Raw genomic sequence first — 14524 nt, 5'->3', positions numbered from 1 at the left:
CCTCACAGGTTACAGCCATGTCCTCACATTTGTAAGTTACATGTTTTCTGCATTATACATACTGCTGCATTTTATTATGATCTTATTTTAGAAAAGCCTCACCAAGCCTCAATTTTTAATCTAGTCTTAGATCAGTGTCAAAATGTTGCGGTAACAGGCGTTTTATGTCTCATTTATAGGACCTGAACGTGATATACATACCGAATAGTCGTATTCAAAGCAAAGAGGTGAGTTTTGAGTTTGGGGTGGATTGATGTGTTTAAGATGCCACGTTTGTAAATAGCACCTTTTTGCTTTCAGATGTGCCGATGTAAAGAGTTCATTGCTCAGGAGCTTTTGAGGACACTACTTTCAGTAGAAACCACAGATCAAGATGCTGCATCTGCTCTTAGACTTCTGCAACACAACATCAGATTTCTACTTCAGTATTCGGTGAGCAGATTGTCTCGTGGATCATATTAATTAGGATATAGGTTTGATTTCCAGGGAACACATTTTTTTAAATTGGGGAAATCTGCATCTGCATCTGCTAAATGCATCAATGTAAATGATGAAAATTTGGCCCAGTGACTTAATGATATCTGTTAATGATATCTGTGACATGTGGTAATTTCTCTTTCCCTTGTGTTATTTTGCAAGCTCGGAGACCAGTGTCTCCAAGACGAAGTCATGGTGCCCATGAAAAATATGAGCATTGATCGACAGTTGATGTTCATTCGTCTGTGTATCACATTTTTTCAGAACTGGATGTACAAATGCATAAGCAGCAGTGACTTTTGATTCATTATTTATATTTCATTCAATATATAACTATATCATCGTTATTACCAAAATATGGATCTCATTTTTCATTTTCTTTCCCATTTTGCCTGATGCTCAATTTCAATTCTCTTTCAGCTGTCACAGTAGATACAGAACATTGTACCGGTAGTTGCTTTACAGACATTCACTGTGTGTCCTGTGTTGAAATTCAATGTCTATACTTGATTGCAACCATTTACGCCACAGTGTAAACTGCTGATTTCATTTTCCTCATTATGCTGAAATAAACAATGAAGAATTCTCATTTCTTATTTTGTGGTGTGCTACTTCAATGCTTCATTTACTCAGCCTCATGTCATTTCAACCCTGTATGACTTTCTTTCTTCTACAGAACACAAGAGAAGATATTTTGAAGAATGCCAGTAACCAAACAACCTTGGCCTCTATTGACTTCCATTGTATGAACACAAAACCACAGAGACATTTCTCAAAATATCTTCTTTTGTAATTCACATATACAGGTTTTAAATGACATAATGGTGAGCAAATGATGACAGATTTTTTATTTATTTTGGCTGCTATATTATTTTACCTTGTAATAAATTTAACAGTAGAGGGCAGTGTCTTCTTAAATGTTTGGCTTGCGTTGCATTATAAAAGAATTCTGAATAAATTGAGATTCAAGTAATTTGCAAGATGAAAGCTTAAATGTACATTTCTGTTCGCTGTGTGTGTTTTAAATGAGCTCTGGATGTTGTTTAATATTTCGCATGAATTGGTTTTAAGAATTACCCACAGCCTGGCACTTTCATCCTTGTTAAACGTTTCTTGAATTTTGAAAAATGGAAACAGAAACCTCCAATTTTTATACTTGCATTTCTATTACATTTAGTATATTGCCTTAAAATATATAATTGCATTACATTCAGTAATCACCGATATTTTTGGTCTGTGTTGGTAAGTTGATAATAATTAAAAACAGAAGACACTGCTATACATTGTACAGATAGTTTAAGTTTATAGTATGCTGCAATGCATAAAACACTGACTGTAAGAAACCTGCAACCTGCATACAAAAGTTCCCTTTCAAGTTATTTTGAGGTGGATTGAGAAGCAGATCCGGTGCTTGTGTTATGGTTTTCTAGCAGACGCTACACGCCGAGAAGGGTGGCAGCTCACTAGAGGTGCTTTAACAAGCCTCAGCTGAGACAGCTGCTTTCCTGCCCTCACTGCGGGTTTGGAGGCATTATACTGTATATTCTGGTCACAACTCTGATTTAAGAACTCACATTTCATGATTTTTTGGATATAGGGTCATTTCTTTACCACAACCTTCTATTTAATCTCAGTCAGTGCTATGGCCCACAGTGTTGTATCGTGTTTGGTTTATGTGCTTGTGTGGGTGGTCATTTTTTCTGTGCCATTCAATGGTCCCATTATTCCATAATCCATGTAAGAAATGTTGAAAAGGCTATCAAAAATAATACATTGGGATATTCAATGATATTGAAATTCCTCTCTCTTAAAATGCTGGGTTTCAAGCTGTTGTTGGGTAAAATGCAGACAAACCCAAAGTGTTAAAATGAACGTGCTGGGTTGATTTAATCCACGGTTCTGTCAAAAGTGGACATTTTTGGTTTATTTATATCCAACGCTTGTGTTTGTCCATATTTTAACCAACAATGGGTAAAAATGATGCAAATTATATTTAATTTATTCAATTTAAAGATGTGTTCTGTACAGATGAACCTTCTAGGCAGTATGCGATCTGCACACTGTGCATGCAATAAACCACGTGCTGCTTGTTTTATTCTGAACACACCCTTGGTTTTGGATAAGGCAAAATATTATGTTCATGTTTCACTCCAATGGCTTAAGCGTTTTGCATGAGGTGTTACATACTAGGGATCAAAGGCTTTATCATTCCACACTTCAAAACTCCAGCGGGTAGAGGAGGAGGCGGCAGTGACCCGGGTGACACTTCCTATGTTTTAAAAACACCAGAGCTTTAAAGTTGATACTTTTTAACCTTCTTGAATCTGCAGATGCCTTTTTTGTTTATGGTACATGAAAGAGAGAACTCCATGATACTTTATATATGCTATTTAAAGCATTTGGAAGACATTATGTAAGCTTATGCTTGTAATTGGCATAACTCCTTCATTTGCTTCCTGAAACTCATCTTATTCATTGACAGCCTTTAAAAATGATGTGTTTCAACTAAATACATCCGGCTATTGCTACATGCTGTTTATCTCTAAATACTTTAAATACTGTATAGTGAGAGGTTTGGGACCGTGCATGTTTTTGTTCTCCGATCAGCTTTGTTATGGCTTGATTTGGTTTGTGGCTCAAGCGTGATTAGTCACATGACATTCATAGCTCAAGTGGTTGAACGGATTCATCTCAAAAATGTCAAAGGTTTCTAACCAACATGAGAGCTTTAATCAAAGGCTATACTGTAGATAACAAAACTGTGCTGTTGTATTTCTGTGAAGATGGGCTCTCTAGGGGGTCTATCATGCACTTGGTGCAATGCCGCGCCAGGTGCAACACAAGTCCTTTTTGCTAGTTTCAGCTCAACACGGTTTTCAATTTCACCTCTTGCGCCACGTTGTTTAAATTATAAATGCATTTGCGCATTTGTTCACACATGGACTTGCTGGTCTGAAAACGAGGTGTGTTCAGGCACATTGTTGGCGCGTTGCTATTTTAATGCAACTGAAATAGACTGCGCCATTGACTGACTGAAACCTGGTCTAAGGTCACTTGCGCAATATTTTTTTGTTATTAAGGGGCGGTTTCCCGGAAAGGTCTTAAAATGTTAGAGGTGTCTTAATTGAAAAAAAACTTGCACTGACATATCTGTATATCAATGTGATTGTTTTGCCTCAAAATGCTCACCAGTTGTGTTTTTTGGTAAAGTATGTTTTTAAAAATGACATAAATATAATAAGTCCTGTTTTAAGATAATTGCTGTCTGGGAAACTGCCCCAAAGAGGGCATAAGTAATGTGCGCCTATATGGGGATGCACAGCGCACAAATGTTCTGCTTATTACACACAGAGGAACATGCAGCAGAACACTAATATGCTAATTAAAAAAATGAATGGATTACAATGTAAAAGATAATTATTGTGTACATGAACATACAAAATCTGGGTTGTGCTGTAGATGGTCTATGCCTGTGCACTTTAACCTCTCGCACGAGCAGATTAATTTCTCTCTGGAGAAATGTCCAATATTTGCTCTTGCAAATTTCAATGTGTAAAGAAGTGAATCCGCAATGGCGCGAGAGCAACTGGCTCTTAAAGAGACTCTGATTGGTTTACATTTACATTACATTTAGTCATTTAGAAGACGCTTTTATCTTAAGCGATTTACAGAGAGTTCAGGGAGCAATAATGCGATATGTTTTGCAGGAGCAATAATACAATAGCTGCTGATACCAAGTTACTAGTTTCAACAAAAGACAGAACAAAACCTGTTGAGAGAGAAAGAGGTTTTGTTTGACACGTATTCACAGAAGAGATGGGTTTTAAGTGGTTTTTTGAATGTTTTGAGAGATGTGGTTGACCGGACTGAGTTAGGAAGAATATTCCACCAGGACGGAGTTGTGAAGGAGAATGTGTTTGCCCAAAACACACCCATTCAGAGAACAGTAACAAACCTTTTAGACCATGCGACCAACTAAGAAAGGTGGATTTGGACATGCCCTGAGTGTAGTTGCGAATTGTGCTTTATGCAGAGTTCCGATATCCCGATTTTCGAAGTAGTTGCTTCACTTTTCTTTTCACACTGCATAACTATCTGGGGTCGCACAGGAGATTACACACTGCATGACTTTACAATAGGTCAGAATCGCCGACAACTGTCTGGTCCGCAAACCAAGCCATGCTTGCTGATATTGTGGTCTCCTCCCCGATTCTCATTTTGCCTTGTATCTTGCCTTCTCATTGGCTGTAGGTCATCGCCGATGTATCTTTCAGTCAGAACTCATTTCAGACTGCAGGATTTTGAGTTGCCGACAGGTGCAAATGTCACGGCAAATATCTCAGGGGCATCTGTGACGTGTCACCCACTCTCTCAGATCACGTCTTTGATAATTCGCAATGCGTGATTGTCACTCGCGTGAATTAGCATCGGATTCCCTCCTATTTTCGGAAATTCGGCTGTGATTCGGGTCTAAAATCATGCAGTGAGAACTCGGCGTTACACCATGACTGTTAAAATAGGGCCCTTGGTGTTTGAGTCAGATCCGTGGGTGTGGCTTGTTGATTTCGACTAAATCCTTGGTGTTTTGAATCTTACGAATCCCTAACCAAACCTTGCCCTAACCATTTAAACTACCTATGCTCCTTGACCTTGCCAAAAAACACGGCCGCGTGATAACATCAGATTTAAGCATCAAGGACTTAGTGACTGCCGTGAAATTGGGAAAGTAATAATTATAATAATATATTTAAATAGCATGATGTTATATTCTTATATGGAGCTCAAAATGATGCAGTTCTACAATGCACATGCGTAATTTTACAAATACATGTGTAAATGTGATGTGGTGTGACAACAAAATTGTAAAAAAAAAAAACAATGACGAAAAATATACCATATGCTATTTCATATTATAGGTTAAATATTAATAATATGACATCATATATTATTGACAGTCGTTTTGCTACATCACACCTAATTCACGGCCCACATACATTAATCGTTAAAGTGATCCAAATTACTCCATGGGGATATTATATGTGTTCTTAAATTTTATGTTGGGTTTGTAAAAAAAACAATTATTTTGAACTTTGGACTGAAAATAAACAAATCCTAACTTTGTTTTTGACACGCTGCCATATTGCAATTTAGCTTTCTGATCTGTTCGATTTCCTTTCCTCACAAACATTTCCTCTCACAATCATATCCTTTCACTTCAGAAGATATTTATTAACCAACTGGAGTCATTTGGATCATTTTAATGATGGATAACCAGTGAACGGTCATACAATATTTAAGTAGATTAGACTTGTACATCTAAAATACAGTGAATTAAACTTTTCCTCAAAAGAACTGCAGCTAGCAAGGTGAAGCCATCCTTTGTTATCAGATTGATCTATTTGTTTGACTGAACGAATGCCTACAGCTAGAGAGACTGCAAAAACCCTCACAGGATGAATTGTGCTCTAAAGAGTGGATGGTGAAAGTAAAGATGCCAGAGTTATACAAGCTATATGACCCCATGTATTATGCACACTCTACTCTTGACATCCAGCCGAATGCTCTTTGCTGTCACATGACTCTGCCTATTTTTAACCATGTTTTAATGCATACAGACCATACAGCTCCCAGTTCAACCTCTACTGTATGTCACAAACAGTGCAACTGTTTATAAATAGAAGAATGTTTAAAAGAATAACCTGTGATGCATTTGTTAAAAGGATGTGAGCTGATTAAGTTTTCATTAGGCATATTCTTGCCACTTTGTTTCCCATTGCCTTCTTAAAGTCCAAATTTTACAACTTTCCAAGAAAAAAGTTGCAATTATCCTTTGAAAATGCTCTGTGAAGCGTGATATTAGATGTGTCATGCTCCATTTTTGAACAAGATTAATTCGGCTGGGAGCAATAATATTTGGAAAAATCAATATAAATCCAAGTTTTCAAAATAAAATATGCCTAAAAATAGCTCATCGTTGGTCAATTGACCAATTGTTAAAAGTCTGAGCTGCTGAAAATGGGACTGGGTAAATATCAGTCAAAACATCAAAGTTGAACCGTTTGATGAAACGCACCAGGGTCACTCGCTCTAAAACAGCCTTAAGCAAAACATGAATCTGGTTGCTGTTTGAAATGCAGGTCCTTTCCTCTTTCCAATTTAGCAAACATGGAATCGGTAGAGAGGAGTTTGATTAATTTGCTTTCCCCACCCGTGCACCTATAGCTTGCTAATGGAACCGTCATCGTTCCTTTGCTATTCTTATGACATTTAATACGCGGAAAAGTATCCGCCTTTGAACACAACTTCTTATTGCGGGTTGCTGGAGAACTTGCATTGCTTGTAATTACTACTGACAACTTCATAGGAGTGTGTAGTATCGTCAGACAGCGGTTTAATTGCACCATAGAGGTCATAATGGACTCTAGTTATTACCGTCCGGAGGACAAATTAAATGAACTTAGTGTCATTGGGGACAACCATTAATAAAGAAATGCTCTGAGTCCTCATGGCTCCAGGTGTGATTAGAAAAAGAGGAGTGGACGAGACGGAGAAAGCCATTTAAAGTTATTCTTCAATGCAAATACCATATCTAATCTTCTTCTGTAAGATCGTGCTCATATGTTCAGTCATTTGTGCAGCGTGCACATTTGTTAGCCTCAATAATGGAAAGGAATATGAATGTGACCTCAAGTCATTTCATTTTAACAAACCTAACACAATAAAGGAACGTAAAGGATAATATAGTACATTAGTAAATAAAATGGAACTGGTGGTTGGTTGACAATGCAAGACTCACTTCTTTTTTACCTATTTAATGGGATAGTTCACCCAAAAATGAAGATGATGTCATCATTTATTTATCGTCATGTTGTTTGAAGCCTGTATATGACTCTTCAGTGGAACACAACAGAAGATATTTTGAGAAATATCTTGGTGGCTTTGTGTCAATACAATGGAAGTCAATATAGTGTTGTTTGGTTCACTCAAAAAATTAACTGTCGCTGTTGTTAGATTTAAACCCATCATTGTTCAAAGTACATAAAGAATGCAAGTTACTGCATTAACGTAAGTTTTATACTAAAAATCTAGTACTGTCAGCTTTACTTAATGGGTGTTTGACTAGTCAACTCAACATTGTTAAGTAAACCACAAAACCCTAAAATATTTGACCCATCGTTGAGCTTACTTAATATAAACAAGTTCATTCAACACGACTGGTTGAGGGGGATTTTCAGACTGCATTTAGGCCGCACATTTAGAAATTTAGTGTTATTTTAAGTGTTTTTCTGTAAAGATAAAGACTTGTTGGTGCTTAATGTTCATTTATCTTTGAGCTTTAAAAGAGTGTATTTTTTATTTTTCGGGTTACCGTTGTTTATAAGTGCGGTTCATTTGCTTCTGCTGTTAGAGGTTTAAGCGCCCATGATGTCTATTGGATCATTCAATGAGCTTTACCTGTGCTAATGCCAGTACTGAGATGACTCTCATCTGAAGAGTTTAATTAACTTAAAATTATTGGCACAATCTGAATGGTTTGAATTTACTCAACATTTTTTGTTAACTTTACTTAAATGTCTCAATTATTAGTGGTAGAAACTACTCAAGATATTTGCGTGGAACCACTTGACACTACTTTTTTATGGAAATCTAACAAATCCTTTTTTTAAGTGTTAACATTCTTCAAAATAACTTATTTTGTGTTCTGCAGAAGAAAGAAAGCCATACAGGTTTGGAATGACATAAGGGGGTGTAAATGATGAAAGTATTTTCATTTTTGGTGTAAAGCCCCCCCCCCCAAAAAAAAACACTATTTGAGGTTTCATTCATTACAAGACGAGTCACGTTAGGTTATCCATCCATCCATTTTCTACCGCTTATCCGAACTACCTCGGGTCACGGGGAGCCTGTGCCTATCTCAGGAGTCATCGGGCATCGAGGCAGGATACGTTAGGTTATGTCAATCTTAAATTTTTAGAATATACATCATTGCACAATAACAATTAAAACGTAAAATGAAGAAACATCAATTGCCAGGTGTTTATACTGAATAACCCGTTTTTATTTAAAAGACACGCGCTGCTGCTAAATTAGCTAATTTAAGTTTCATTTTCCGACAGCAAAGGGAGACTGAGCATAGAATGACTTTCTGTGACTTCATTCAGTGTGTGTGAATGGAAAAAGGTAATCACATACACCTGTCTGATCCATTTACCGCTGTATGTGAAACCTTAAGCTGACAGGATGCAGACAATTCCTGGCACCATGCTCTTGAAATCCATCCAGGATCGAAATGATGTCGAAAATATAATCAAGAGAAGTGCTTAACAAGACCTTCTCAAGGTTAAAAAGAGCATCGCTTGCCAGGCTTTAAGGTGAAGCTGAATGGCTCTCTTGAGGGAACCTATCAGTTTTTAAATACGCTTTCTAGTGTGCATTTTAGTTTATATATGACATCTTGACTTAAGAGTCTTTTTTTAAAGAACAAAGGGACAAACAGAATTACTTTTTTATTTTAGCATGTATGAATGGACACACATCAGTCTATTTCTGTATGTGTTAACCTGAACAGACAGTGTTAAATCACTGGTGAGACAAAAATGTACTTCCAAGATCCTTAGGACCAATATAATTGAAAGATTTTAACATTTCATATAGATTTTGTGTCATGTCCCCTTCTAAAAAAACGTGTTTATCTATTCCAGTAATTCAAGTACAATAACATATTAAAGTATTTTCTTTCCATTTTTGTTAAAACATTTTTGGAAGTGTTTTTTTCTGTTCTGAAATGACTGTAGGTCTGTATACAAGTTCAATTCAATTCAAGTTTATTTATATAGCGCTTTTCACAATGTGCATTGTTCCAAAGCAGCTTTACAGGAGCTGACAGGAAAAACAGAAAAGGTAAAACACAGCACAGTGCACAGTGCATCGCACAAGTCATTGATGGGTTTGGGTGCTGAGTGTTGGACTGATTGTGTTCAGCTGGGATTTTTGCAGACGCTAGACGTTAGTCTTCACTATAGAAGAATAAATCATTTATTTTCTTTTAATCTTGTTTGTGCACAAGGACATGTTGGAATAGAAAAGGGTCCTGCCCAAACCGTTGATATAAAACCAACAGCACAGTTCCCTAGATTATTATTATATGCTGAAGCATTAAGATTTATTATCAAACCTACTGTATAAGGGGTGTCCCACTACTCCTTTCCAAATGATGAAAAGTTTTCTCCATACTGTGTTAGTTTTGTTTTCTGAAATTGAATTGTGCAGACATGATAGTTTGTCTTATTACAACACTAAAAATAGGAATAAAAAATGTTTTGAAGTATGCGTTGGACTAAATAATTATACTTCAAGCAGCTCATATGAATAATAAGCATCCAAGGGTGACACCTAAAGAAAATGGCTGTTAAAATGCCAGGAGAATATTTCTACAACATCTAGGCAAAGGGTGACTATAGTTTCAAAGGGTTTACTCAATAATTATTTTTCAATATGCACAACAAATAATTTAGTAGGTCTAAATATGCAACCCTTTACTTTTTTGCATATTTACACTCTTTACAAGGGACACTTTACAATACGGTGAGGTTTGTTTAACAATATATGAGTTGAGATAACAATAAATGAAAAAAATGATACATTTAATACATTTATGAACATTTGAATGCTTAATCTTTCATTAAGGGTTAAACATGTTGTAAGAGCAAAAAGGCAGTTGAGGCAGTGCAATAAAAATATATTATTTCATATTACTGAATTCTCAAAATGGCATATTTTTACTCACTTAACACTAAGCTAACTAAGTGTGTTAAATGTGTGCACTTTAAAAAATAGTTGTTTCAAGTAAAAAAAGTTACCTGGTTGTCTTAAATTTGAGTTAATTCAACTTAAAAATACTAGTCAACTCAATGAGTTTCGTCAACTCAACAAGAAATTAATTGAAATAACTAATATTTTAAATCAATTAAAAATTTTAAGGCGATAATTTTTAAGTTGAAATTACAAAAAACAACAAATAATTTAAAAGTGCGCTTACACATCTAAAATAGAGAAGTCTTTTGTTGAAGACCACAAGATTGAACATGTTGAGATCATGATGGCAGAACTTGTCGTATTATGTGCACCAAATAGCTTTATGTAAACAATATAATATTTTCACACATTTCATAACTTTATATGCTGTAAATATTATGGTTGGTGTAATATCAAATATACAAGATCTTGGATGTCTTGGACACTCGGGTGAAGAGAGGGGCGGAGCTGTCAACCGATCACCACCTGGTGGTGAGTTGGATCCGATGGCGGGGGAGGAAGCTGGACAGACTCGGCAGACCCAAACGTACTGTGAGGGTCTGTTGGGAACGTTTGGCCGAATCGCCTGTCAGAGAGATCTTCAACTTCCACCTCCGGCAGAGCTTCGACCAGATCCCGAGGGAGTCTGGAGATATTGAGTCCGAGTGGACCATGTTCTCCACCTCCATTGTCAACGCAGCCACTCGGAGCTGTGGCCGTAAGGTCTCCGGTGCCTGTCGAGGCGGCAATCCCCGAACCCGGTGGTGGACACCGGAAGTAAGGGATGCCGTCAAGCTGAAGAAGGAGTCCTATCGGGCCTGGCTGGCTTGTGGGACTCCCGAGGCAGCTGACAGGTACCGACAGGCCAAGCGGACTGCAGCCCGGATGGTTGGGGAGGCAAAAACTCGGGCCTGGGAGGAGTTCGGCGAGGCCATGGAGAAGGACTATCGGTCGGCCTCGAAGAGATTCTGGCAAACCGTCCGACGCCTCAGGAGGGGGAAGCAATGCCCCACCAACGCTGTTTACAGTGGAGGGGGGCAGCTGTTGACCTCGACCGGGGATATCATCGGGCGGTGGAAGGAATACTTCGAGGATCTCCTCAATCCCGCCGTCACGTCTTCCATTGAGGAAGCAGAAGCCGAGGGCTCAGAGGCGGACTCGCCCATCACCCGGGATGAAGTCACCGAGGTAGTCAAGAAACTCCTCGGTGGCAGGGCACCGGGGGTGGATGAGATCCGTCCTGAGTACCTCAAGTCTCTGGATGTTGTGGGGCTGTCTTGGCTGACACGCCTCTGCAGCATCGCGTGGCGGTCGGGGACAGTGCCCTTGGACTGGCAGACCGGGGTGGTGGTCCCCCTTTTTAAGAAGGGGGACCGGAGGGTGTGCTCCAATTACCGGGGGATCACACTTCTCAGCCTCCCCGGGAAAGTCTATGCCAGGGTACTGGAGAGGAGAATCCGGCCGATAGTAGAACCTCGGATTCAGGAGGAACAGTGTGGTTTCCGTCCCGGTCGTGGAACACTGGACCAGCTCTATACCCTCTTCAGGGTGCTGGAGGGTTCATGGGAGTTTGCCCAACCAATCCACATGTGTTTTGTGGATTTGGAGAAGGCATTCGACTGTGTCCCTCGCAGCATCTTGTGGAGGGTGCTCCGGGAGTATGGGATTCGGGACCCTTTGCTAAGGGCCATCCGGTCCCTGTACGACCGGAGCAGGAGCTTGGTTCGCATTGCCGGCAGTAAGTCAGACTTGTTTCCGGTGCATGTTGGACTCCGGCAGGGCTGCCCTTTGTCGCCGGTTCTGTTCATAATTTTTATGGACAGAATTTCTAGGCGCAGCCAGGGGCCGGAGGGCGTCGGGTTTGGTGACCACACGATTGCATCTCTGCTCTTTGCGGATGATGTCATCGTGCTGGCCCCATCAGACCAGGACCTTCAGCATGCACTGGGACGGTTTGCAGCCGAGTGTGAAGCGGCTGGGATGAGAATCAGCACCTCCAAATCTGAGGCCATGGTTCTCAGCCGGAAAAGGGTGGCTTGCTCACTTCAGGTAGGTGGAGAGTTCCTGCCTCAAGTGGAGGAGTTCAAGTATCTGGGGGTCTTGTTCACGAGTGAGGGAAGGATGGAGCGGGAGATTGACAGACGGATCGGTGCAGCTTCTGCAGTAATGCAGTCGCTGTACCGGTCTGTCGTGGTGAAGAAGGAGCTGAGCCGCAAAGCGAAGCTCTCGATTTACCGGTCAATCTACGTTCCTACTCTCACCTATGGTCATGAGCTGTGGGAAAGGACAAGATCCCGGATACAGGCGGCCGAAATGAGCTTTCTCCGCAGGGTGGCCGGGCGATCCCTTAGAGATAGGGTGAGAAGCTCGGTCACTCGGGAGGAGCTCAGAGTTGATCCGCTGCTCCTCCACATCGAGAGGGGCCAGCTGAGGTGGCTCGGGCATCTTTTCCGGATGCCCCCTGGACGCCTTCCCGGTAAGGTGTTCCGGGCATGTCCCACCGGGAGAAGACCCCGGGGAAGACCTAGGACACACTGGAGGGACTATGTCTCCCGGCTGGCCTGGGAACGCCTCGGTGTCCCCCCGGAAGAGCTGGAGGAAGTGGCTAGGGAGAGGGAAGTCTGGGCATCCCTGCTTAGACTGCTGCCCCCGCGACCCGGCCCCGGATAAGCGGTAGAAAATGGATGGATGGATGGATGGACAAGATCTTCATTGTTAAACAGAATATAGAATCTTGGTTTCACCTAGGTCCGGCTCTGGTCATGGGTGGGTCTTTTCCTGCTATGGTAGTCAATGGGGAGCAAGATCTAATTGGTTATAAGCATTCTTTCAAATATCTTTATCTGTGTTCATCTGAAAAAAGACATTTAAGGCGACTAAATGATGACAGAATTTTAATTTCTGGATGAACTGTCCCTTAAAATCCTGCATGTATTGCCATAATATATAGCAATATTTGTTGATTTCCAACAAAGCAAACCTCAAAAGTGACTGTCAACAGTGATAATAAACTCAGATAAAATAATCTGCGTCATTTCATGAAGAAGATTTTTTACTTTTTCTAATTCATGTGCAAACATTAGTTTTGTGTGGTTGAAAACTAAAATATGAACTTATTTTTGTGCGATGTTTCCGTTTTGAAAATGCAGATCATCTTTTCTGTTTTTTACTCCAGTTCGTTTTCTTATTTCTTGTATACGGTTAATTTTATATAAGATTTGGGAGAAATGTTTTCAGAACTTCACAGAAATAAACAAAAACGATAATTTTACCAAAACACATTCTTATCAGAAAAAATGAAAATACTTTTGAAATGGTCTCTTAATTTTTTTGGGGGCTATCTGCTAGCCCATCCTTCTGCACCTGGCAGGAACGGCCCTGGTACCAACTAACCCCATCTAAAGAACAGTGTATTGCAAGCATTTTTGTTGATTAAAAGTAAGTTGAAAATACCTGAAAATTGATGGGTAATGTCAAAACCATCAGAAGAATGTCTAAGGAAGAAATAAAGTGCATTCTCAAGGTCAAAGAAATTGTCTGTTAGCTGGCACTGAAGGGAGAATGAATTGCTCCCTCCAGGGAATCTATCCTCTTTAAAACGGCACTCTCAAGAGAATTATTACTGCACAAGAAAACTGCATCAGGTGCTTTCCTATTTCCTTGCCTTTTTTATTTTAGGCCTCACGTGATCCATAGAAAAAATCGGAAGCCCATTGTGTACCTCCCACATACACTCAGTGCTCTGTAATCTTTACCGTTACCGTACATAGCATAACTATTAACAGGCATAAGTGATTTTAATGATCCTTTCATCAAAGGAAAGATGCCTGTCGCCTGGCCAATAAAACACAGCAGTTCTCTATAGAGGAATAATCATTTGACGTTGAATCTCGTCTAATACCCGCCGGAGACCCAGAGTCAGATCCGTGTCGAGATGTCAAAGAGGATTTGTGCTGCTTGATGTTCCAAATCATAAGCTTGACATTGCTGTTAGCGGTGGGTGGCAACATGAAAATAGCGTCTTTGTATCTTAGAAATCCCCTGGAAGCCATCTTGGAGGAGATCTTGATGAGAGGAAACATCTGGGTGACACATATTAACCCGAATGAATGAGATCTTGTCTCCTGATGGCAACTGAAAGTTTCATTAAAGAAGTTGAATGATTAGCAATCCCCCAGACGAGAGAGGCTTAAGTCTTTTGACTATGTCAGCGGCACGACAGATGTAATACTAATAAAATAAAGAGGTTGAA

The sequence above is a fragment of the Triplophysa dalaica genome, chromosome 19 (genome assembly GCF_015846415.1).
Source record: "Triplophysa dalaica isolate WHDGS20190420 chromosome 19, ASM1584641v1, whole genome shotgun sequence".
NCBI classification, from domain to species: Eukaryota; Metazoa; Chordata; class Actinopteri; order Cypriniformes; family Nemacheilidae; genus Triplophysa; species Triplophysa dalaica.
Note: the sequence above shows the minus strand (reverse complement) of the source record.